The sequence below is a fragment of the Anopheles moucheti genome, unplaced genomic scaffold, assembly GCF_943734755.1.
Source record: "Anopheles moucheti unplaced genomic scaffold, idAnoMoucSN_F20_07 scaffold_38_ctg1, whole genome shotgun sequence".
NCBI lineage: Eukaryota > Metazoa > Arthropoda > Insecta > Diptera > Culicidae > Anopheles > Anopheles moucheti.
Window position 1 is genome coordinate 351,448 of NW_026453613.1, and position 3,796 is coordinate 355,243.

At 36.1% G+C, this 3,796-nt stretch overlaps 1 pseudogene; it reads left to right on the plus strand.

Moving 5' to 3' along the window:
- Window positions 1-2,856: 2,856 nt before the first annotated feature.
- On the plus strand, window positions 2,857-3,489 carry LOC128309155 (uncharacterized; annotated as a pseudogene).
- The last annotated feature ends 307 nt before the right edge of the window (window positions 3,490-3,796 follow it).

Sequence of the window (3,796 nt, forward strand, 5' to 3'; positions counted from 1 at the left end):
GAATCGTAGGTACATCTATTTTAAAAACACTTGAAGCTCAATTATGTTTCAAGAATAATGTTCTTACAATAAACACAGACAATGGAATGCCGTTTACAATACCTTTACAAATATATCAGGCTGTTAAAGAAAATCATCTTATTGATTTTCGGGTAGATCATCTAGACCCGTCACAAAAGAGTATGTTAACGGAAGTATTGAACAAAAATAATAATGTTTTTCATAAACCAAATCTTGCCCTGACATGCACCACCAACGTAGAGTGTATAATAAATACCTCAGACGATATACCTGTGCATCAGAAAGTGTACCCTTACCCCGCAGCATATGCAGCCGAGGCAAATGAACAAATCAAAACCCTCCTAGAGACAGGTATAATTAGACCATCCAGATCGGCTTGGACTTCTCCAGTCTGGATAGTACCAAAAAAAAACGATGCATCAGGTCAAAAAAAGTTTAGGATGGTAATCGATTATAGGAAATTGAACGAGAAAACAATTAACGACAGGTACCCAATGCCCGAAATAACGTACGTGTTAGATCAATTGAAAGGACAACAATATTTTTCATCTCTAGATCTTGCTTCTGGTTTTCATCAAATCAAAATGAAACCCGAAGATATTGAAAAAACCGCGTTCTCTATAAATCACGGAAAATACGAATTCTTGAGAATGCCATTTGGATTAAAAAACGCTCCAGCTATTTTCCAACGAGCTATAGATGATGTCCTAAGAGATCATATAGGGAAAATATGCTACATATATATGGACGATGTAATTGTTTTTGGAAAATCATTAGAAGAACATCTTAAAAATCTTAACACAGTGCTCAGAACGCTAGACACTGCTAATCTGAAAGTGCAAATTGACAAATCTGAATTTCTGCATAGAGAAATAGAATTCCTGGGTCATGTAGTTTCATGCGACGGAATAAAACCTAACATGAAAAAAATAGAAGCCATAAAAATGTTTCCTATCCCAAGAACTATAAGGGAATTGCGATCATTTTTAGGATTAATGGGTTACTACAGGCGATTTATTAAAGATTTTGCAAAAATAGCAAAGCCATTAACGACTGCATTACGAGGTGAAACAAATCCGGCCTCCAATAGAAAAATAATATTATCATCAGAACAAGTCAAATGCTTTGACAAAATGAAGAATCTTCTATCGTCTTCAGATATTTTAATACATCCTGATTACAGTAAACCGTTTATATTGACAACAGACGCTTCCGACTTCGCCATTGGAGCGGTACTCTCACAAGGAGAGTTGGGTAAAGATAAACCGATTCACTTTGGTTCCCGGTCATTATCAAAAACCGAGGAGTCATATTCTGTACCGGAAAAAGAAATGTTAGCGATAATTTGGGCATTAAAAACCTTCCGAAATTATCTGTATGGTGCCAAGTTTAAAATCTTAGCTGATCATCAACCACTCACATTTACGCTTTCTCAGAAAAACACTAACGCTAAACTAAAACGATGGAAATCATATTTAGAAGAACACGATTATGAAATTATATATAAACCCGGAAAAACTAACGTAGTAGCAGATGCTCTGAGTCGAGTGGTATATTCCATGACTGCGACACGACACTCTGCAAACGAAAGCGATAATTTCTTTATTCCATCAACCGAAGCTCCTTTGAATGCTTTCAGGCATCAAATCATTTTAGAAGAAGGAGACGACAATGTTTGCTCTTCGCAACCTTTCCCAAACTTTGAACGGAAACTAGTCGCGATCTCGGATACTAGTGATAGAAACTTGCTACATGTTTTAAAAACACATTTTAATCATGCAAAATTAAATGGCTTATTCACAAGTGAATCTCTTATGGGAAAAATACAGGAAGTATACAGGCAAAATTATGGAAGACAAAACATGCTGAAAATTCGTTTTACCCAAACGTTACTACAAGATGTAGAAAATGAAAACGACCAGCAGGATATAATAAGTAGAGAACATGATAGAGCACATAGAGGATACGAAGAAAACAAAGCACAAATTCTTAAACGGTACTATTTCCCACAAATGTCTGCAAAAATTAAATATTTCATACGGTCTTGTCGCACTTGTAATGAATGCAAGTATGATAGAAAACCAATAACACCGCCAATGCAAAAAACTCCTTTACCAAACACACTATTTCAAATATTACACATCGACATACTTTTCTTAGAAAAACATTATTTTTTAACTTGTGTAGATAAATTTTCGAAATATGCACAAGTAGTAAAAATCGACTCCAGAGCCGTTGTTGATGTATTACCAGCGTTGAAAGAAGTAATACTAAAACATAAACCCCCCGAAAGTATTGTCTTAGATGGGGAAAAATCTTTTAATTCACGGGAAATTACAGAATTTTTCAAAATCTGTAAAATTAACCCTTATTTAACAGCTACTGGAAGAAGCGAAATGAATGGTGTAGTTGAAAGATTCCATTCAACTTTACTTGAAATATATCGCATCACAAAATCTGAACATCCTTACAAATCCGTGTTAGATTTAGTTACGATGGCAGTTCACAAATATAATAATTCTGTACATTCTTGTACTACATTCACTCCTATTGAAATTATAACACCCACCGACAACACACCTTCAATCTTAAAACAAGTTCAAACCAATTTGAAGATAAAGCAAGATAAAGATACTACATACCATAACAAGAATCGAAAAACGAAAAACATAACTAATACATCTCAAGCGTACATGAAAACGAAAAGAAGGCTCAAACAAGCAAACCCGTTTAAAAAGATAGAAATAGAGAAGGTTAATAGAACCACCGTTTTAACAAAAGAAGGAAAGAGGATCCATATGAGCGATATAAAACTTAAACCTTTATAAACGTGAAATGTTATTCATAATAAGTTGTCCAAAACTAACAAACGATGTATACAAAAAACGAATAGTATGATGTAACGAATAAGAATAAGAAAATTTATGTTCCCAACAAGTTTTACCTTTCCCTACAATCCCAATTCTTCATTGTACCAAACATCGACAAGAATATGTACGATTCAAAAGAGATGCAAGAAGACAACAGTATATGCGTCCCAGCTCTTTTACGAGGACAACCAGTAGTGTGTGACTTCATAGCGAACCCAGCAATGATCGAAATCATTCATCTAGACATGGTTCACATTTTTGATCAACTCAGCGGCGGAATTTACAATTAAAACCACATGCGGTCTATAAAAGAGAAACCAGACAGGCTCGTTTCTCCCATCATACGAATCACGCAAAATATTTCAAAAATGAGGAAGAAATTTCGAGCAACAAAACGGAACTACAAGGATCACCGTTGATTCTTCCTATCAACGAACTCAGAAACGCCATGCACCAAATACGATTAGAATCCAAGATCACCCGCCAACTATTATGGAAGTTTTTCGGACGGAGCCTCAAATTTAAGGAGGGGCAAGTTAACGCTCGTCGCCACAACCCTTCCACTGGATGTACCCTATCCTGTGATATCTACCTGTAGAATATGCTACAGATACATAAACATCCGTTCAGCTGTAAAACATGATCATCATCCAGACATCAACATCCTAAAATGTCCTTCACGCCCACATCCAAGCCAGCATACTGTAAAACAATTTATCAACTATCGCCATGCACCTTTACCTGGTCATCTGTACCCTGGCTATTCAGATATATGCATCACTAGACCCGTATTGGGATTCCCCGACAAACCGTCGTACATCAGGTACTCCAGGCCACCATCAAACAAGCAGCGAAACAATGAATCCTTAACCCTTCCATCCTGCTTCCTCATATTGTGAAATAGA